Consider the following 22881-nt stretch of genomic DNA (forward strand, 5'->3'; position numbering starts at 1 on the left):
ACCTGACAGGTAGGGTAGGGCAAAAAGGTCAGCCTTTAAGGTCTACCTGATAGCTGATACCTAATAGTGGGTAGCTAGCCTTAGACTGGGAACTTTCCTATCCCATCAGCAGGATAAACAAGGTAGGTATACTCGTATATTTTAAGTATTCTATTTTAATCGTTCCTATACTATTCTATTCTCAGGCAAAATATTACGGTCAAATGCCGACAATAGCGTACATTAATGCCTATTAAAACCCTTTCTTTCCTGGAACTTGTCCATCAAACTCCATCATCAATTTACCCTTTCACTGCCCTTGTGTCATAAATTGATACCTCCTCTCTGATTCATTAATAAAATTCAGAGGATATGATGAATTATGATAGATTCAGACATGTGGAGTTTTTTTTTTATTAGAAAATTATTATTGTTAGAAATTTTTTATTAGAGTTTTTATTAGAAAATTAGAGCATATACCTAGACATTATACCTATCTAATACCTATGTACCACATGATATACTCAATATACTTTTGTTAAGCTCTATTCAAGGCCATTGAGAAGTTAATTTCACTGTCGGTGCACTGGAAGGATGTCTCAATTTAGAACGCTAACAATAGGGAAAGTAGAGTGGATATATGCCTATCTTGTTTAAAAAGCCAGAATAGATTATGCCTTGTTTATACTGTCAGAATTAAACTGAAATGTCCCTTTAACCCCCGCAGTCTAAACAAGGTCTTGTTGATACTTGATAGGATAATAATACACGCTGGCATATATGTATCTCACCATCGCATCCTTGTCCCGGGTATTTTAGGGGCCCCACCGGGGAGTTGATGCCCCTAAATATATGTAGTATTATATACGAGTAGGTACTAAAAAATATCCGAATAAAATTTGTAGCGTCCAACCAGTTTAAGGTCCCCGAAAAAGTATATAAATATACGTAGGTACACCTATCAACTAAAAAAGTTTGGAACTGTAGGGAAAGGTAAAAGAAAGACTTATATGAAGTGTGTTTCTGACAGTTCAATTTAGTTTCGGACTTAAAGCTGAAAGCTCCTTCCTGGTCAGAAGAAACCCCTCTTACCGATGGAAAAATAAAGGTACATGAACTCCCCCCCCTTTACTGGTGGTGAAACATTAAGGTACATGATAATACCTATGGATATACTTATTGACTATAATATTAGAGAGTGCGAATTGTTATACTGATGGGGAAGGGAACGATTGGTAATGCAAAGCTGTGAATATATGTATGGAGTATAGGGGCTCAGTGATCCCAATACTTCCCCTGTTTGCCAAAAAGAAGCTCGGCAATCTAATAATCTGAAAACACCCCATCATGTGACAGAGATTGAAGACTTCTCGATTTCTCATTCACTCATTCGTTCCCTAACTAGAAGGTGGGTACAAGTATGTGATGTACCTTAGGTAGTGTATTATAGATATAACATGTATTCCTTGATTTTCTCTTTCTTTATCCAGATAAACAGGGTGAACTCCGTGTTCAACTTTTTTGAAAGCTATAGTCTTGTTTTGTCTTGTAAGCGCTAGGTCGCGGGTTCGATTACCACCCGGGGCTGATTTTATCCTGAACACATAAGATTCGATCTCTCAACAGCTAGCAGGAAGACGATTTCAAGGAAGCCAGCCGTTCTGAGAACAAACCTTATCTGTTTTTTTCTTCGACACAGATTCCGCGCATCTGGATTTTTCCGACACCCTGTAGACGAAAAACGGGATAAAACTCTCTTGTTTTTGACTTGACGTTCGTATCCCGAGGGAGAGACGATTGGTAAGGAAATATATGAGATGGAGAAAAGAGGAGAATGAGAAATTAGAAGAGTGGAAGATGGATAAGAAGGAAGAAGTAAAGGAGAAGGCAGAAGAGGAAGAGTAGGAGAAAAGGAAGAAGAGGAAAGGGGAAAAAGAGAAAGAAAGGAAAAAGAAGAAGAAGAAGGAGGAGGAGGAGGAGAAGAAGAAGAAGAAGAAGAAGAAGAAGAAGAAGAAGAAGAAGAAGAAGAAGGACGACGAGGAGGAGGAGGATAAGAAGAAAAAAGAGAACAGAAGGTGGAGAGATGGGGAAGTTTCTTGGCCAAAGTAGAGGTTTTTCACCTGCTTGAGTAAAAGGAAAGTAAAAAAGAGGTTCAGGCTTAGGAATGTAATGTAGGAAATGAAATGAACACCTATAATATTTCACATCCACATGAGTAGATTTCGAGATTTTCAACCCATTCCTCTTTTTTTAATTCCTTTTCCTCCTTTTTTTCTGTTATTTATTTTCAACCCCCTCCCTTGTTCCTTCTGCCCGATAAAGTTGCCCCCTCCTAACAAAGGTCAAATCGTACTACAGGGAACTATGAAGCTTGAAAAACAGGAGAAGAGGGAGAGAAGGAGGAAGAGGAACAGAGGGAGGAGAAGGAGGGAGGAGGAGGAGAGGAAGAAGAGGGGAGGAGAGTTTTAGCTTTATTTACGTTGTAACGTTCTTTGGAATTGTAGCAGTTAGGTATTTGCTTTGGATTTTAAATTTTTATTTCTGACGAATGTTTGTCTTTATTATTATTATTATTTCCCTACTCTATTGTACATAATATCCTATTTAGTATTCTTATCTAACATTTTACCATCATGCTATGGAAGACCAATCTTGATGGAGGACTCAATAACTTTGTAAAGTTCAATACTTCCATATGAATTGAGATGACTATAAATAGTGAAGAGTTCATAGGTAACTAAGAAACTTTCGTCTCCTTCAAACACCTATAGGTACGAGTCTCTCTCTCCCTCCCTCCCTCTCCCTCTCTCTCTCTCTCTCTCTCTCTCTCTCTCTCGGAAGATGGGTCTCTCTCTCCTAAAACTAAACTTGGGTAAATACTGGTATTCTTACTAGAAGCATACACTCTTGGTGGAGAGGAAATACACTGAATAAATCCGCCTTAAAAACCAAGCGAATTTCCTCGTAGGGCGTTAAGGCTATCATTTTGATCCAAAAGATTGCCTTTCTTTTCAAGCACAATCCTTAAAGGGGTTAGTATAATAATTTATTCTCTTATTATGCTCTGAAAATATGCCGAGGCATTACACCTATATTAGGTTGCTTTTTTTGGGCAACTTTGCGTGCGAACAGATTCCCCCCTGGCATGATGAATGACTACTGTTAGTAAGGTGTGGAAAGTGGAAGCAATTTAGACGGATGAAAATTTATTATGACTACAGGAAAAATTCTTCAAGGCTTTTCAAGGTTTTCGGCAGACGCTCTATCCTCCGAGCTAGCTACTCGTGGGCTGGCAACTCCTTACACCCTTTATTTTACCTTACCCTTACATGATTACATCTTATACCCATCGCGTCCCTTACACTGTTTACTGTGGGGACCTCAGTGGCTCAAAACCTCAGTCGCTATTGCTATGTCTAGCTGATGAGCTCTATTGAGAACGAAAAGCTCCTTGACTGCACTATAACTCTGTAAGTGTCAGGCTGAAATACCTATTTTCTGTCGTTCATCTTCTGTTTTCGGCCTCACTCCTTCTACTTTTTTTTCCTTATTCATCCCTGATTTACTCCTATAGGACGCATCCTCATCCTACATATTAGTAGAACAGCCTGGATTAGGTTTGAGTCTTACAGACAGTATAATTACATAATATGTATATTAATAGAGATATTTATTTATTTATTTTAGATATAATAGGCCTTTTGGCAAGGTCTATTTACAGAGTTTTTATAATATAAGACATAAGTATACTTAAGATTTAAATATTTACCTAATACTAAATAATTACCTACCTACCTAAAAAATCTAGATATAGAACCTACTAACATGAGATTATATGGAAAAATATTAATTCACTCGAAAACAAGCGTTACAATTGGAAGTAGAAAAAGAAAAAATGCTTGCACAAATATGAGCAAAAATACAATTAGCATAATTGAAAAATAAAAACTCAATTTAATTATTTAACTTTCATTCGAAAAAAAAAAAATCCTATCTCCTCTCTATTTCCTACTCTTTCTCACTCTGTCTGTCTACTATTTACTCCTCCTATCTCTCTTCTATCTTTAACAATCCCCTTCCCCTTCTCACCTCTCTTTCCCTCCCTCCCTCCCGGTACCTCTAAAGGAGAGCTAGAAAAGTTAAATTTTAGCTTTCTAGTTTTCTTTTGAGTTTTTTTGAAATAAAATTTTAGTTTTCAGCAATGTTTTATTATTTTACTATCATTATTTTTAGGGTAGGTACCTAAACTAGGTTTTGTGTTACGAATGTAGGTAAGTAGGTTGAAAGGTATTTATACCTACACATGTATGTACCTATTTAGGTACAATGTTCCTATATCGTATAAAAAGAGGAAGGGAGAGTGAGAGAGAAAGGAAGGGAGAGAGAGTGAGAGGGAAAAGGGTGAGAGAGAGAAAGGAAGAGAGAGAGAGAGAAAGAATTACAGGAAATTCGAACACAGATTAGTGAAACCCAAGAAATGCTGTAAACTCTCTCTCTCTCTCTCTCTCCCTCCCTCCCTCTCTCTCTCTCTCTTAGCTAAGTCCTATTTATACTGACTTGTCTGTATGGAAGAAAAGAGACAGAGAAGAGAGAAGGGGAGGGAGGGAGAGAGAAAGAAAGAAAGAAAGAGAGAGAGAGAAGGGGAAATGGGGTGAGGAGGAGAGAAGGGAGTGATTGAAGGAAGTCATATAGAGTAAGGGAGAGATGAGGGAAGGAGATGGAGGTAAAGGGGTAGGGTATGAGAGGAAGAAAGAGGGAGGGAGAGAGAGTGAGAGAGACATAGACTTACTTATTTGTTGTGAGTACTTAATGAGACGGAAACGAAAATTAACCACGTTATAGACTCTCTTCTCTCCTCGCTCTCTCTCTCTCTCTCTTCCTCTCTCTCTTTCTCTCTGTCTTACAAATCCTATCTCTTCCTTTCTTTGTCTCAATTCTTTCTTGCTCACTCTCTATAGCCCTACCTACCTATCTCTTTCTCCCTCTCTCCTAACAAACTCTATCTCTCTCTCTCTCTCTGTGTCAATTTCACGCCTTCAAATTAGTCATTGTCACCTTCTAATTTAAACAAGATTAGATTTATTGGACAATTACGTTAATGAGAAATTAGGTCTTTGTTTGAACCTAGATAAGACGTTTTTATTTGGAATACATGGGAAATAATAAAAATGCAAAGTTGCCCAAAATTGTTCTAACATCATGGATCACACTTTCATGTTAGAACAATTTGAAAAGAGAATTTTGAATTTGAATAATGCAATTTTATTCTTAAAGATAAGTAAGATAAAAGAAAGAGAAAGAGAGAGACAGAGAGAGAGAGAGGAAGAGGAAGAGGGAGGGAGAGAGAGGTCTTAGGGACATGAGTAAACACGGGATTTGTATGTTTTGGCAAAATGCCTACGTACACTGTGGAGAAGGAAGAGAAAAAGAAGAATGGGAGGAGGAGGAGGAAAAGTAGAAAGTATATGAGAAGCAAAATGAAGAGGAGAATGGAAACGAGAAGAAGGAGGGTAAGGAAGAGAAGAAGAAGGAAGAGGCGAGGAAAAGAAGGGGAAAGAGAGGGATACAGAAGGAGGGAGGGAGAGAGAGAGAGAGAGGAAGGGAAATTTATTAAGGAGAAAGCTCAAGGTAAGAGGAAATAAGAGAGAAAATGTGAAATTTTCAAGACACCGGATTTATAATATTATTACCTTTTCTCAAGTTTAATGCTCCATAATTAACTTCATTAAGGACTAAGGAGTAAAGGAGCAGGATAATTACTCCTTAGAACAGAATGGAAAGCTTTCATATTGCTAAAAGGTAAAAAGAAACCATTTACATCTCATAGGACCTCTCTCTTTCCCTCTATCTCTCTCCTTCTCCTTCTCCCTTCCTATATTTCTCTCTCACCTCCTCTTTGCTGCCCTATCTCTCTTTCTCCCTATCTCACTTTCTCTCACTTATCTCTCTCAAATTTCTCTCCCTCTCTCTTTTTGCTTCATGCGAAGTAGGTATAAGAGGGAACGTGAATTCATTTTCCACCTAATAGGTACTAAGAGAAAATTGAAAAATGAAATTAGGTAATATTAAGAGAAAATTCAAAAGTTCAATTTGGATTTCAACTAAGGTAGCTCCTCTTTATTAAAATCCATTGCCGATATACGAAGCTCAATGCACCCCCAAAATACCCAACCACATACTAACCACACACAGTGTTGCTTAACATCAGTGATGTGACTTTCTAGTTGAAAACGACTTTACAAGTTCAGTAGATTATAGGTACAGTGGAACTATGTCATTGTAGGTTTACCTATGTAAGGTATGTGTAGCTATGTATTTAGGTACAAATAAGGTACATAAATCTACCATCAGATAGAACTGTAGATATAAATACATTGGTAGGTACATAGTTACCTGAAGAGGGAACGTGAATTCATTTTCCACCTAATACTAAGAGAAAATTGAAAAATGAAATTAGGTAATATTAAGAGAAAATTTATTAAAATCTTCATTAAAATCCATTGCCGATATACGAAGCTCAATGTACCCCCAAAATACCCAACCACATACTAACCACACACAGTGTTGCTTAACATCAGTGATGTGACTTTCTAGTTGAATACGACTTTACAAGTTCAGAAGATTATAGGTACAGTGGAACTATGTCATTGTAGGTTTACCTATGTAGGTAAGTGTAACTATGTATTTAGGTACAAATAAGGTACATAAATCTACCATCAGATAGAACTGTAGATATAAATACATTGGTAGGTACATAGTTACCTGCATGGGGGAGAAAGTTTTCTTTTTGGGTGTGGCTCGTCTTCATTTTTATACAGGGTGCCGGTACCGACCTACCTAAGTAGTGTAATGGTTAGGGCGGTGATGAACTTCGGACCCGAAGGTCCGTGATTCAAACATGGGGGAGAAAGTTTTCTTTTTGGGTGTGGCTCGTCTTCAATTTTATACAGGGTGCCGGTACCGACCTACCTAAGTAGTGTAATGGTTAGGGCGGTGATGAACTTCGGACCCGAAGGTCCGTGATTCAAGTCCAAGTCAAATTATACAATTTAGCACTTAATCTATTTTCATGTATGAGCTTTAACTATTAAGCGACGATTTTCTTTTGACCTTTTCCTGTATTCTCCAATTTTGAACAGTTGAGTGTTCGATGAGTTGATGAACACCCTGTATTATTTTCTAAAGACCTAATTTCAACTCAATCTCTAATTCATATCCAAGGACACCGCCCTGAGTGGGGTTGAGCTTTAACTATTAAGCGACGATTTTCTTTTGACCTTTTCCTGTATTCTCCAATTTTGAACAGTTGAGTGTTCGATGAGTTGATGATCACCCTGTATTATTTTCTAAAGACCTAATTTCAACTCAATCTCTAATTCATATCCAAGGACACCGCCCTGAGTGGGGTGTTTGGGGTGCATTCAGCCTCGTGAGGACAGCTGAGGAGCACGTAGGAATTCCAACGAAATAGCTATAGGGGGTGATGATGAAGTGATTTGACCTCAGCACTCTTGTCCGCCTGTCAGGTCTACCTGATACCTGATGAGCACACACACACTATAAGGTAGACCTGACAGGTAGGGTAGGGCAAAAAGGTCAGCCTTATAGCTGATACTTGATAGTGGGTGGCTAGCCTTAGACTGGGAACTTTCCTATCCCAGCAGGATAAACAAGGTAGGTATACTCGTATATTTTAAGTATTCTATTTTAATCGTACCTACCTATACTATTCTCAGGCAAAATGTCTACGGTCAAATGCCGACAATAGCGTACATTAATACCTATTAAAACGCTTTCTTTCCTGGAACTTGTCCATCAAACTCCATCATCAATTTACCCTTTCACTGCCCTTGTTCATAAATTGATACCTCCTCTCTGATTCATTAATAAAATTCAAAGGATATGATGAATTATGATATGATTCAGACATGTGGAGTTTTTTTTTATTAGAAAATTATTATTGTTAGAAATTTTTTATTAGAGTTTTTATTAGAAAATTAGAGCATATACCTAGACATTATACCTATCTAATACCTATGTACCACATGATATACTCAATATACTTTTGTTAAGCTCTATTCAAGGCCATTGAGAACAAAGCAGAAGGAAAGAATAAGAAGAAAGGGAAAAAAGAGGGATAAAAAAGGTGAAGAAAAGAGCAGGTAAAGAGGAAAGAAAAATAGGAAATATGACATCTTGAAAGTTTCCCCACAGAACTTTCATATCAACGCATTTTTTCCCTCCTAACTTACCAAAGTATTATTTTTCCCCCTTTCTAACTTTCCAAAGTAGGTATTATTATTACTTTCTATTACATTAGTTTTTCCGACAGTGGGACAAAAAAAGTAATGGCAGGGAGATTTATAAGAAGGAAAAGTAGAAAGAAAAAAGGAGGGGGAGGAGGAAAAAAAGAATAAGAGAGAGAATGAGAAGGTGGAAGCCGAGGAGGAGGAGAATGAGAAAACGTAGAAGTAGAAACAATAAGAAAGAAAGAGGAGAGTGAAATTTATAAGAACAAAATGGAAAAGGTGGAGAACGAGAGAAAAATATGAAGGAGAGGAGAAGGAGGCTAAGGAAGAGAAGAAGAAGAAGAAGAAGAAGAAGAAGAAGAAGAAGAAGAAGAAGAAGGTGGAGGAGGAAAGGAGAGAGAGAGAGAGAAATTTATTAAGGAGAAAGCTCAAGGTAAGAGGAAAAGAGAGAAAATGTGAAATTTTCAAGACACCGGATTTATAATATTATTACCTTTTCTCAAGTTTAATGCTCCATAATTAACTTCATTAGTTAAAACCAAAAAATATTAAATAAGATGGTAAAATAAAAAGAAATTCGAACATTTGTACACTTGAGAAAACATTACTGTGAAATACTTGGATTGTTGAGGAAATGCATGAGATGGAGAAACGAGGAGAATGAGAAAGTATTAGAAGAGTGGGAGATGGATAAGAAGGAAGAAGTAAAGGAGAAGGCAGAAGAGGAAAAAGAAGATGATTCGCGAAGGGAGAAGAAGAGTAGGAGATGGAGAAAAGGAAGAAGAAGAGGAGAGAAGAAGAAGACGAAGAAGAAGAAGAAGAAGAAGAAGAAGAAGAAGAAGACGAAGAAGAAGAAGACGAAGAAGAAGAAGGAGAAGAAGGAGAATGAGAAGAATAAGAAGAAGAAGAAGAAGAAGAAGGAGGAGGAGGAGGAGGAGGAGGAGGAGGAGGAGAAGAAGAAAAGAGAAGGTGAGGGGAAGTTTCTTGGCCAAAATAGGGGTTTTTCACCTGGTTGAAAGGTTCAGGCTTAGGAATGTAATGTAGGAAATGAAAAAAAGAGAAGGAAAGGAAAAAGAGAAAGAAGGGAAAAAGAGAAAGAAGGGAAAAAGAGAAAGAAGAGAAAAAAAGAAAGAAAGGAAAAAGAGAAAGAAGGGAAAAAGAGAAAGAAGGGAAAAAGAGAAAGAAGGGAAAAAGAGAAAGAAGGGAAAAAGAAGAAGAAGGAGGAGGAGGAGGAGGAGGAGAAGAAGAAGAAGAAGAAGAAGGAGGAGGAGGAGGAGGAGGAGGAGGAGAAGAAGAAGGAGGAGAAGAAAACAGAAGGTGAGGGGAAGTTTCTTGGCCAAAATAGGGGTTTTTCACCTGGTTGAAAGGTTCAGGCTTAGGAATGTAATGTAGGAAATGAAATGAAAACCTATAATATTTCACATCCACATGAGTAGATTTCGAGATTTTCAACCCAATCCTTCTTTTTAATTCCTTTTCCTACTTTTTTCTGTTATTTATTTTCAACCGCCTCCCTTGTTCCTTCTGTCCGATAAAGTTGCCCCCTCCTAACAAAGGTCAAATCGTACTACAGGGAACTATGAAGCTTGAAAAACAGGAGGAGAGGGAGAGAAGGAGGAAGAGGAAGAGAGGGAGGAGAAGGAGTGAGGGAGTAGGAGAAGAAGGGGGAGGAGGAGGAGGAGAGGAAGAAGAGGGGAGGAGAGTTTTAGCTTTATTTACGTTGTAATGTTCTTTGGAATTGTAGCAGTTAGGTATTTGCTTTGGATTTTAAATTTTTATTTCTGACGAATGTTTGCCTTTATTATTATTATTTCCCTACTCTATTGTACATAATATCCTATTTAGTATTCTTATCTAACATTTTACCATCATGCTATGGAAGACCATCAAAAATTCAAAACGGAATGGAATCAACATTAAAACTAAACTTGGGTAAATACTGGTATTCTTAGTAAGCTTTAAAAACCAAGAGAATTTCCTCGTAAGGCGTCAAGGCGATGATTTTGATCCAAAATTCTATAGGTATTAGATTGCCTTTCTTTTCAAGCACAATCCTTAAAGGGGTTAATAATAATTTATTCTCTTATTATGCTCTGAAAATATGCCGAGGCATTACACCTACATATATTAGGTCGCTTTTTTGGGGCAACTTTGCGTGCGTACAGATTCCCCCCTGGCATGATGAATGACTACTGTTAGTAAGGTGTGGAAACTGGAAGCAATTTAGACGGATGAAAATTTATTATGACTACAGGAAAAATTTTTCAAGGTTTTCGTCCTTAGAAGGCAGACGCTCTATCCTCCGAGCTAGCTACTCGTGGGCTGGCAACTCCTTACACCTGATTATTTTACCTTACCCTTACAGGATTACATCTTATACCCACCGCGTCCCTTACACTGTTTACTGTGGGGACCTCAGTGGCTCAAAACCTCAGTCGCTATTGCTATGTCTAGCTGATGAGCTCTATTGAGTCTGATGATACTACGCTGTGATGCTTTGAATAAATATTACACATTTCAATCTCCCCTCTTCTTTGTCTCTCTTATCTCCAATTCTCTCTCTGTTATCTCTCTCTCTTATCTCCATCTCTCTCTCTGTCTTTGTTTCTCTCTCTCTCTCTCTCTCTCTCTGTCTCTGTTTCTCTCTCTCTCTCTGTCTGTCTCTCTGTTTCTCTCTCTCTCTGTGTGTGTGTCTCTCTGTCTCTTTCTCTTCCTTTCTTCCTGTTTTTTCCCCTTTATTTTTTTTCACTTTTCATTCGTCCATGTCTATAATTATTTTCTTTTTATGTCATTGTTCTTTATATTATTATTTTTCTTCTTCTTCTCCTCCTCTTTCTACTTCATTTCCCTTCTTGTTGTTCTCCTTCTATTTTTCTCCCTGTTTCTATTTTTTTTCCTATCCCAGCATTAGTCATTCTTCCTTTTTCCTATTTCTCAACTTCATACTTTCTCCTTTTCGTCTTTCATTATGTTTTCTTCATCTTTTCTCTCTCTTTCTTTCCTTAATTCGGTCTTTTCTTGCACTCTCGTTTTCTTTTGAATGTCTTCTCTTTTATCATCTTCATAATAAATCTTGTTTCACTCTTCATTCTGCTTTCTATCGTCTTCATTCGATATTTGTTATGCTCACTATTGCTTACTCTTCAATTTTATCTCCTTCTTCTATTTCGTTTTCAACATTTTCCTCAACTTTCTCTGCACGCTCTGTATTGCATTTTATTTTGATGTGCGAAATGCACACAGCAGTGGTTCTGAAGCTATGACGTTGTACCCAATGACAATAATAAAATTATGATAGGTAAATTTTTCGTATGCTAACTTTCCTAGCAAGTTTTAAAATAAAGGACCATTTTACAATTAGACTACAAAAGTAGTACCTACACTGCAAAATGTAGTTTGCAGTTTTCTGCTCTATTCACATCTGTTCTTCATACGATGTGGTTTCGAATGAAGTTTGACATTTTTAGCCAGCACTGGTAGTGCTGGTTGCGCTTGTTGCGTTTACGTAGGTAATGTTACACCAAGCGCGCATTGTTTGCAAACGTTTGCAATCATTTTTCCACAAACATTGGCTTGCAAACTGAGTTCGTGTGTGCGCGGAGTTGATCCGGCTGCTGTCGGTTTTTCTACAAAAGCGAAAGGTAACATTACCTTAATACTGACGTTCTTATGAAGAACACCAAGAAATTCGGTGCAATGATGCCCAATTTACAAAACGTTTGAGCACCGCTACCCACCATCATTTTCCCGTTCACGAAGATTCTCCTCTCTTCTGCTTTCATATCTTATCATTCTTCTCTCTTCTGTGTGTCAGGCTGAAACACCTATTTTCTGTCGTACACCTTCTGTTTTCGGCCTCACTCCTTCAACTTTTTTTTTCCTTATTCATTCCTGATTTACTCCTATAGGACGCATCCTCATCCTACACACTAGTGGGACAGCCTGGATTGGGTTTGAGTCTTACAGACAATATTATGTATATTATAATATTATAACACCTACTAACATGAGATTATACTCTGTAGGTAGGTACATGGGAAATTATTAATTCACTCGAAAACAAGCGTTACATTTGGAAGTAGAAAAAGAAAAAATGCTTGCACAAAATAAATATGAGCAAAAATACAATTAGCATAATTGAAAAATAAAAACTCAATTTAATTATTTAACTTTCATTCGAAAAAAAAAAAAAAAAACCAATGTTGCTACTTTGCCTAGAAATGAACAGCTCATAGCTCACCTAAAAAGAATTTACCTAAAACAAAGCTTCTTTTAGCAGTTTGGACTTTCAACTTAAGACACATGTCTATTCTATTCTATTCTAATCTAGTCTGTTCTATTCTCGTCTGGTCTAGAGTCGTTCTGCGACAGGAAATGATATCCGCAATACTACAAGTTTTGTACTTGGCAATCCTGCGCCAACACACGAAAGCGTTTTATATTAATCTATTTCCAGAACAAATAGTAAATACCCAGGTATTCTTCTTCAAAGAAAGCGAAGAACAGCGGAAAATGAGGAATGGGCGAAAAAATCCTACGCAAAGAGAATATTTAATTTTACGCGCATTATTTCATTACGATGCTTTGTATATTTTCTTTTTTATAGGTAGAAATGCAGAATACAGAAAAAAGCTCTTCTTCTTCTTCTTCTTCTTCTCCTCCTCCTCCTCCTCCTCCTCCTCGTCCTCCTCTTCTTCCTCCTCGTCCTCGTTTTTCTTCTTCTTCTTCTTCCTTCTTCTTTTCTTTCTTTCCCTTAGCGAAATGTGTTTTAATTTTTCCTCTGAAAGGAATTAAGAAGGAAAAATCCCCGAAAGTTGTTTATTCATGAAATGCAAAGTCCCTCATTTCCATTTTGATCTGGAGATTCCGGAGTCTCAAAGTCTTATGATGTTTTAAAGTCATGTCATCACCTTGATGTTTCATCGTCTTATCTTAACGCCTTGAATTCAATCTGTGGATCTCTCTTTGTACACAATATTTCCTTGCATTTCTTAGCATTCAAGGAGCGTGTTTTGAAAACACATTGAAGGATAAAAACAGAGCAGAGAGCATAGCGCCTAGAGCATCGGGAAGCGAAGATAGAGGGAAGCAACAAATCCAAACCGCATAGAGCTGAGAGCAAAAAGATCTCTCCGCTTCACTCTTTTTTTAGCCTAAGACGCGGCTCTAATAAAGAAAAAAAATCTTTTAAAGACACTCAGGCCAACCATTTTTGGACGTTTTTCAAGCATTTTCCTCCCTTGCGTATAGGGTCACCACAAATATCCACCCTCGAAAAGAGGAACTCCAAAAGAACTTCATCATTGGAAAAAAAGTTTGGGAATTCCGTACGGTTAACGGTGGAGAGTTGAGAAAAAAATCTAATTAACTTGGGAATTGTCAAGCAAACTTTGTGCTCTAAGTGAAAGTAATCCAGAAAAGTTGCACTGTACAGGCTACAGGGTGTTCCATTAGTCAAGTGTCTCAGCGAGGCCTTCAGTATACTTAGGTAACTAGACTGTAGGCCTCTCTGGGATAGACGAAAGGGGTTCGAAGGAGGGGGGGGGGAGCCCTTCAAGGCTCCATGAAGGGTCGGGATGAGGCAAAAAAAAAAACGTTCTAAGTGAAAGTAATCCAGAAAAGTTGCACTGTACAGGGTGTTGCATTAGTCAAGTGTCTCAGTGAGGCCTTCAGTATACTTAGATAACTAGACTGTAGGCCTCTCTGGGATAGACGAAAGGGGTACGAAGGGGGCCCTTCAAGGCGCCATGAAGGGTCGGGATGAGGCAAAAAAAACATCAAAAATGTAGGTACTTTTTTGTGTGGAACATTTATAGAATCAAAATTGGACTAGACTAACCATAGAGCCATAGACAGTCGAACCGAAATGATCAAAGATTCTTTTATTCAAATTCTGGAGGAAAACTGGGGGTAAAAATGAACCCTGGGAAACCTCCTAGGAACAACGCCAATGTCATTTTTTAGGCACAGGGTTGAGCGTGGAACCCCGACATATTTTGAATCACCCTATTTATAGGGGTGGGGGTGACAAAATAATGGTTATCTTAAACTTAGTACAGACAAAACTTTGTGTAATCACATTACACACCCCCTCCATCCCTTATCCAATAAACTACAGTGTAACTAAGCAAAGCACCTATATTTAGAAACTCTATTGTGCTTTCCATTTGGTATTGTTGCCATACCACACGACTTTCAAAGGAGAAATACAAAAATAGACTGTGTGGGTGTTGTCTAATATTATCTATAGGTGTTAGCTTCATCTTTTTTGGTTATTTTCTTCTTCGTCTTCTTTTTCTTTGCCCTTTCCCGTGTACAGACGGGAAAGGGCAAAAACGAGTCGGCGTTTTTCGTCAGCCTCTCAATCAGCCTTTGTGTGAAAATTTTGGTTTTTTCGGCTTTCGGTTATGTACCTACGAGTACTCAGATATTTTTCTGTTATTTACATTTTATAATAAGTACCTACCTTGTTTTGTGATCCGCCAGGAACTAGACAGGTTGTCCAAACACCAACCACGCACAACGTTGCTTATTTTGCTCCCACTTTTTTCTCACGTACTTTTTTTCTTTCTCAAGTGCTTAAAATATTTCCATTTTAAGTAGGTAGCTATCTACCTGCTTATTTGAGAAAGTTATGTACCTAATCTTTTTAATTCCCTTTCCCGCCGCCCCACTGTCACTTTTATGATATAAACTTTGCCATAGCAGAGTTTGGGGCGAAATTTTTGAGGGCACGTAGCGGCGCGCTTTCTCAAGTTTCTCTTGGGGGGCGAGAAATTTTCTGGGTAAAAAGGAGAAAGGTTAATTATATGCAGCAAAAGCTCGTATTTTTAAGTTGCTGTTATTCATAAATGGGAGTTATTAGGGTTTCATTTTAGGAATATTTGTTCAACGGTAGGCGCGTTAGAATGTAAAAATAAATGTCTCGTTTTACGAATAGAAAGTAGAAAGGTATATAGGTATTCTTATTGCTATGCGATAAGAATACCTATTCGAATCCTTACAACGATTGTTGGAATACTAAAATGATAAATTTGGCATCTCCACCACTGAAATGGTGCATTTAGCATCTCCACCAATTTAACAGATTGCACTAAAATAGTACATTTTTTGTCATCTCCACCAATTTAAAAGATTCCACTAAAATGGTATATTTGACATCTCCACCAATTAACAGAAGATTAAACTAAAATGGTATTATTTGACATCTCCACCAACTAAGAGATTTCACTAAAATAAATGGTGAATTTGACATCTCCACCAATTTAACAGATTCTAGCCATATTATGTGCAAGATATTATACGAGTATCTTGTCCATCTCTTACCTATCTCATCCCTTTTTCAATATCATGACTTTTCCATTTCCCATCTTCTCTTCCCTTTTTCCCATCCCTCGCGTTTTTCCATATTGCATGTATGATGTTTTCTTATTATAATCCTATCTCTTTCTTACCCCTCTTCCCTTCTGTGCTTCTCTTTTTTATTTCCTTCCATCCTCCTATTGCTTTTTTCTTCTTTTCCCCCTCTCGGCTTCTTATTCTTGTCTTGTTCCTCATGTTTTTCCAACTTTTCTTCTTCTTCTCCTCTTCATTCTTTTTTCCTTCTTCCTACTACTTCTTTTCCTCATTCCTCTTCTTCATTTTCACCTCTTCCTTTCTCATCATCACCACCACCACGTCATTTCTTGTTCTTGTCATGAATATTATTTCTACTACCTATTTCTCTGATGATACTATACGCTGTGATGCTTTGAATAAATATTACACATTTCAATCTCCCTCTTTCACCCTCTTCTACCCTCTTTTCTCCATTTCTTTCTCTCTTATCTCCATCTCTCTCTCTTATCTCCATCTCTCTCTCTTATCTCCATATCTCTCTCTTATATACATCTCTCTCTCTCTCTCGTTCTTCGTTTCTTCCTGTTTTCCCCCCTTTTATTACTTCTTTTTTCTTACTCTTCATTCGCCCATGTCTATAATTATTTTCTTTTTCTGTCATTATTCTTTATTATTATTATTTTTCTTCTTCTTCTCCTCCTCCTCCTCCTCCTTCTCTTTCTACTTCATTTCCCTTCTTGTTGTTCTCCTTCTATTTTTCTCCCTGTTTCTATTTTTTTCCTATCCCAGCATTAGTCATTCTTCCTTTTTCCTATTTCTCAACTTCATACTGTCTCTTTTTTGTCTTTCATTACCTATGTTTTCTTCATCTTTTCTTTCTCTCTTTCCTTAATTCGGTCTTCTCTTGCACTCTCGTTTTTTTTTACTGTCTTCTCTTTTGTCATCTTCATAATAAATCTTGTTTCACTCTTCATTTTAAATCTTCTTTTACACTCTTCATTCTGCTTTCTATCGTCTTCATTCGATATTTGTTATGCTTACTATTGCTCACACTTCCATTTTATCTCCTTCTTCTATTTCGTTTTCAACATTTTCCTCAACTTTCTCTGCACGCTCTGTATTGCATTTTATTTTGATGTGCGAAATGCACCCAGCAGTGGTTCTGAAGCTATGACGTTGTACCCAATGACAATAATGAAATTATAGGTAATTTCATTTAAGGTAAAACACCCAGTCATCGACACCCTTAAGGATTTTTTCATTTTTAATTTGCTATAACTCGTCCATTTATTGAGGTAATGCTTCCCTCCATCATCCCTTCCCCCCACCTGCTCGATTCTTCATGCGCTATGCTTTCCACTCTGTTTTTAGCCTAAGGTCTTCACTGACGAGGGTTTTACCCTCCATTCGACGACCAGCTACCTCCTCACATTAACCTCACCCAGTCTGGGGCGGGAAAAAGCTAGCAGCGATTGCTCAGCTGGTTACAGTGGTCACCCATCCGGATACTAACCTCGCGCAACTGTGGAACCCCGACATATTTTGAATCACCCTGTTTATAGGGGTGGGGGTGACAAAATAATGGTTATCTTAAACTTAGTACAGACAAAACTTTGTGTAATCACATTACACACCCCCTCCATTAGCTATAGGGGGTGATGGTGACGTGATTTGACCTCAGCACTCATATACCTAGATTGGTTAGACCAGCCGCTCACTATCAGGCATACCTGATCAGGTCCGCCTGTCAGGTCTACCTGATACCTGATGAACACACACACACACACACACACACACACACACACACACACACACACACACACACACACACACACACACCTATATTTAGAAACTCTATTGTGCTTTCCATTTGGTATTGTTGCCATACCACACGACTTTCAAAGGAGAAATACAAAAATAGACTATGCGGGTGTTATCTAATATTATCTATAGGTGTTAGCTTCATCTTTTTCGGTTATTTTCTTCTTCGTTTTCTTTTTCTTTGCCCTTTCCCGTGTACAGACGGGAAAGGGCAAAGACGAGTCGGCGTTTTTCGTCAGCCTCTCAATCAGCCTTTGTGTGTAACTCAATCAGCCTTTGTGTTTTTTTCGGTTTTCAGTTATGTACCAACGAGTACTTAGATATTTTTCTGTTATTTACATTTTATAATAAGTACCTAGGTACCTACCTTTTTTTTTGTGATCCGCCAGGAACTAGACAGGTTGTCCAAACACCAACCACGCACAACGTTGCTTATTTTGCTCCCACTTTTTTCTCACGTACCTTAGCTGGAGCGGAGAGCAAAGAACATAGATTTTTTTGCTCTCACTTCTTAGAGGTTTGAGGTCGCCACTTCCCTCTATAATCCCTTCCCCCCACCTGCTCGATTCTTCATGCGCTATGCTTTCCACTCTGTTTTTAGCCTAAGGTCTTCACTGACGGGGGTTTTACCCGCCATTCGATGACCAGCTACCTCCTCACCCAGTCTGGGGCGGGAAAAAGCTAGCAGCGATTGCTCAGCTGGTTACAGTGGTCACCCATCCGGATACTAACCTCGCGCAACCTTTTCTTTCTCAAGTGCTTAAAATATTTCCATTTTAACTAGGTAGCTACCTATCTGCTTATTTGAGAAAGTTATGTACCTACCTAATCTTTTCCTTCCCTGCTACCCCACTGTCACTTTTATGATATAAACTTTGCCATAGCAGAGTTTGGGGCGAAATTTTTGAGGGCACGTAGTGGCGCGCTTTCTCAAGTTTCTCTTGGGCGCGAGAAATTTTCTGGGTAAAAAGGAGAAAGGTTAATTATATGCAGCAAAAGCTCGTATTTTTAAGTTGCTGTTATTCATAAATGAGAGTTATTAGGGTTTCATTTTAGGAATATTTGTTCAACGGTAGGCGCGTTAGAATGTAAAAATAAATGTCTCGTTTTACGAATAGAAAGTAGAAAGGTATATAGGTATTCTTATTGCTATGCGATAAGAATACCTATTCGAATCCTTACAACGATTGTTGGAATACTAAAATGATAAATTTGGCATCTCCACCACTGAAATGGTGCATTTAGCATCTCCACCAATTTAACAGATTGCACTAAAATAGTACATTTTTTGTCATCTCCACCAATTTAAAAGATTCCACTAAAATGGTATATTTGACATCTCCACCAATTAACAGAAGATTAAACTAAAATGGTATTATTTGACATCTCCACCAACTAAGAGATTTCACTAAAATAAATGGTGAATTTGACATCTCCACCAATTTAACAGATTCTAGCCATATTATGTGCAAGATATTATACGAGTATCTTGTCCATCTCTTACCTATCTCATCCCTTTTTCAATATCATGACTTTTCCATTTCCCATCTTCTCTTCCCTTTAGGAGAGAGGGAAGTAAATGAAAAGGGAGCAAAAGGGAGAGAAGGAAGAATAAAGAGGAAGATGAAAAGAGAGGGGAGGGGAAAGGAAGGATAAAGAGGGGAGGGCAGATAATAAATTGATGGACTCTAGGATCTTGTGTGACGTTGAGATATTACCTACATATCTCTCTCTGACATCTGATATGTACAAACGTTTACCTGATGTGTGTAAGAGAAAGGAGGAGAAGGGAGGATATAGTGAAAGAGAGCGAGAGAGAGAGGGAGGGAGGGAAGAAAGCAAGGGGAAGGGGAAGATGAAAAGGAGAAAATAAATGCAATCAAAAGAGGAGAGTTAGAGAAAAAGAGAAAGAAAGAGAGGGAGAGAGGTAGGGAGAGAAGGAGTGGGAGAGAGATTTGGAGTTTTTTTTTTTTTTTTTGCAAAATCGTTAATCCTGCCTGTAACCTTTGCCTTTGTGTAAGAATTGTAACAAATTGGAAAAGATGTCATTGTAAATTACTGTAAATACTTATTCGTGTCTTTATTTAAATAAACTCTATATACCATTAAAACACCTGAAAGGCCACCTCTTACACCAAATCAGTACCTACAGTCCAAATTTGCACTCGTATTTCGAATGGTGTGGTAAGCTAGTGAGCGTTCCAACACCGATTTCCTTTTATAAAACCCCACGAAACTGTGGGGATACACCTTTATTTTTTTGTCTGTTATTTTTTTCTTTTTCTTTTGACAAGAACAAATGAATTCCATTGTATAAAAAACTTCTACCCTCTTCAGTTCAGCAAAATTTTGGGTACTTCAATCGATTTTCATCGATATTAGGGGTACGCCAATCATCGATATAATTCAATGAACTGCAATTTTTGATATTAAGGGACTTTAATCATCGATATTTACAAAGGGACTTCTATACTCAGGACGTTTACGAATGTTAAGATAGGTATTCCGGTGGTCCTCATTTTTCCTGCTCTATGACTTTGAAACATCACCCAAGTAAGCGCAACTGATCTATTTAACAGATTCTAGCCATAATATGCGCAAGTTATTATACGAGTATCTTGTCCATCTCTTACCTATCTCATCCCTTTTTCAATATCATGACTTTTCCATTTCCCATCTTCTCTTCCCTTTTTCCCATCCCTCGCGTTTTTCCATATTGCATGTATGATGTTTTCTTATTATAATCCTATCTCTTTCTTACCCCTCTTCCCTTCTGTGCTTCTCTTTTTTCTTGTCTTCCATCCCCCTATTACCTTCTTCTTTTCCCCCTCTCGGTTTCTTATTCTTGTCTTGTTTCTCATGTTTTTCCAACTTGTCTTCTTCTCTTCATTCTTCTTCCTTCTTCTTCTCCTCTTCATTCTTTTTTCCTTCTTCCTACTACTTCTTTTCCTCATTCCTCTTCTTCATTTTCACCTCTTCCTTTCTCATTTCCTTCCATCCTCCTATTGCTTTTTTCTTCTTTTCCCCCTCTCGGCTTCTTATTCTTGTCTTGTTCCTCATGTTTTTCCAACTTTTCTTCTTCTTCTCCTCTTCATTCTTTTTTCCTTCTTCCTACTACTTCTTTTCCTCATTCCTCTTCTTCATTTTCACCTCTTCCTTTCTCTTTTTCTTTCTCAAGTGCTTAAAATATTTCCATTTTAAGTAGGTAGCTATCTACCTGCTTATTTGAGAAAGTTATGTACCTAATCTTTTTAATTCCCTTTCCCGCCGCCCCACTGTCACTTTTATGATATAAACTTTGCCATAGCAGAGTTTGGGGCGAAATTTTTGAGGGCACGTAGCGGCGCGCTTTCTCAAGTTTCTCTTGGGGGGCGAGAAATTTTCTGGGTAAAAAGGAGAAAGGTTAATTATATGCAGCAAAAGCTCGTATTTTTAAGTTGCTGTTATTCATAAATGGGAGTTATTAGGGTTTCATTTTAGGAATATTTGTTCAACGGTAGGCGCGTTAGAATGCGTTGCCTGCGAGGGAACTTTGCTCGGGACATTTGATGTGACGTCATCGCCTACGGGAGCGTATGCCGTGACGTCAAAGTTCACTTATAAGGTAGGTAGAATAGGAGGGATGATAGAAGGAAGGAGAAGTTCAAAAACAGCGGTCTCCAATCTATGCTCATATTTAGGTAGGTATACCTACAACCTATGTTTTAAGGGGCTTTACGTTAGTGTATAACTAACTGTTAAGGCTAAAAACTTAGCCTTAGCTGGAGCGGAGAGCAAAGAACATAGATTTTTTTGCTCTCACTTCTTAGAGGTTTGAGGTCGCCGCTTCCCTCCATCATCCCTTCCCCCCACCTGCTCGATTCTTCATGCGCTATGCTTTCCACTCTGTTTTTAGCCTAAGGTCTTCACTGACGGGGTTTGTAATCCAATTTAGTACAGATTTTATCAAGTGACAATCGACTCCCTATGAGACTTGATTGTGTTTGGCTTTATGTGATTGGCGAATGGCACCCTTCATGTTTTATCCATGTAAGTAAATAGCTACTATGAGTACCTACTACGTATACATAGGTACATATGTATTTAGGTATTATGTAACTATAGTGTGTCCAGATCAATGTGACAGCAAAAAAATAGGCATTGTTGCCAAACATGTCACATGTGCAATGGTAGAGAATCTCTATAAGGGGAAGCTATTTTGCACAGTGTTCCTCCGACAGTGACACAAAGTCAGGTAAGGCGATATCCACCTTACCTGTTCTGGAATCCAACCTCTGAACTTAGAGCATTTTAGAAGAGAGAGAGTTTATCAAAAATAGACCTTTACCTGAATTGCAACAATGTAAGGATTTTCTGCAATCTGATTGGTTCCTTCATTTTGGGTTGATGACTCATTGCTGTCACATTGATCTGGATAAACTATAAACTACTAGTACCTAGCTATTTTGCTTTTTTTTTCCATACTACCTAGTACCTACATAGTTCATTGAATGAGTTTTCATATCGAATAGCTTCCTAGTGGCCCAAAACACACAACCCCATACTACCTAGTACCTACATAGTTCATTGAATGAGTTTTCATATCGAATAGCTTCCTAGTGGCCCAAAACACACAACCCCAACCCAATGTTGCTACTTTGCCTAGAAATTACCTAAAACAAAGCTTCTTTTAGCAGTTTGGACTTTCAACTTAAGACACATGTCTATTCTATTCTACCTATTCTAATCTAGTCTGTTCTATTCTCGTCTAGTCTAGAGTCGTTCTGCGACAGGAAATGATATCCGCACTACTACAAGTTTTGTACTTGGCAATCCTGCGCCAAACACGAAAGCGTTTTGTATTAATCTATTTCCAGAACAAATAGTAAATACCCAGGTATTCTTCTTCAAAGAAAGCGAAGAACAGCGGAAAATGAGGAATGGGCGACCCTTATTTTTTGTAGGTACTGGGAAAAATCGGAAAATCCCGAAATTCTAAACCGTTCCCGAGATATTGACGTTTTTTAGTCCCCCCATAAGAAATACACGGGGAACACGCTTTGAGGCCAGCAAAACTTTTCCTGCGTTTAATGTTTTCTTTCGATTTTAGTTTTCAGTTTTCATTTCTTCGAAACAAGACTCAGGGACGATATTAGTTTTCAGGGGCGAAGCTAAGGGAGCGCGAAGCGCGACCCCATGCACTACCCCGCGAAGCCCCCGGGAGCGCGCAGCGCGACCGTAAACAAGGGAGCTTACCCCGCGAAGCCCCCGGGAGCGCGCAGCGCGACCGTAAACAAGGGAGCGCGAAGCGCGACCCCCTGCACAACCCCGATGCACAACCCCGCCCCCCGCGAAGCCCCGGGAGCGCGCAGCGCGACCGTAAACAAGGGAGCGCGAAGCGCGACCCCATGCACAACCCCGCGAAGCCCCGGGAGCCGCAGCGCGACCGTATAACAAGGGAGCGCGAAGCGCGACCCCATGCACAACCCCGCGAACCCCGGTCGCGCAGCGCGAC

General features: G+C 38.5%; 1 protein-coding gene across 7 annotated transcripts in view; it reads right to left on the reverse strand.

The window, feature by feature from the left end:
- LOC103510644 (glycine receptor subunit alpha-4) overlaps nucleotides 1-22881 on the reverse strand; it is a 140923-nt gene that overhangs the window by 104979 nt on the left and 13063 nt on the right. For all 7 annotated transcript variants that reach the window (XM_026824644.1, XM_026824641.1, XM_026824646.1 and 4 more), the window contains exon 2: nucleotides 21709-21714. The gene's annotated coding sequence lies outside the window, so the exon portion shown is untranslated. The remainder of the gene's footprint in view (nucleotides 1-21708; nucleotides 21715-22881) is intronic.

The sequence above is a fragment of the Diaphorina citri genome, unplaced genomic scaffold (assembly GCF_000475195.1).
Source record: "Diaphorina citri unplaced genomic scaffold, Diaci psyllid genome assembly version 1.1 scaffold626, whole genome shotgun sequence".
Lineage (NCBI taxonomy): Eukaryota > Metazoa > Arthropoda > Insecta > Hemiptera > Psyllidae > Diaphorina > Diaphorina citri.